Raw genomic sequence first — 241 nt, 5'->3', positions numbered from 1 at the left:
TGGTTTTCGTATTTTAAAATATGCAATATTACTCTGAAAGATCAGTAGTAATGAACTGTTATCAAAAAATGCTTAATTTTTGTACATTTTTGATCTTCCATTCTCTTCTTTTGTGGCCACATGGTGTTGTCACACTCTCAGTAGAAGCAACTTTTGAAATCGAGTGCAACGAGAAACTTGATTGCTGATCACAAGTGAGTAAAATATTTTAGCAACCTCAGAGTATTTTTATTGCCTTTTC

This window comes from Convolutriloba macropyga, chromosome 13 (assembly GCF_964194025.1).
Source record: "Convolutriloba macropyga chromosome 13, txConMacr16.3, whole genome shotgun sequence".
NCBI classification, from domain to species: domain Eukaryota; kingdom Metazoa; phylum Xenacoelomorpha; order Acoela; family Convolutidae; genus Convolutriloba; species Convolutriloba macropyga.
The sequence above is the reverse complement of the archived record's forward strand: the minus strand, read 5'-3'. Positions refer to the sequence as shown.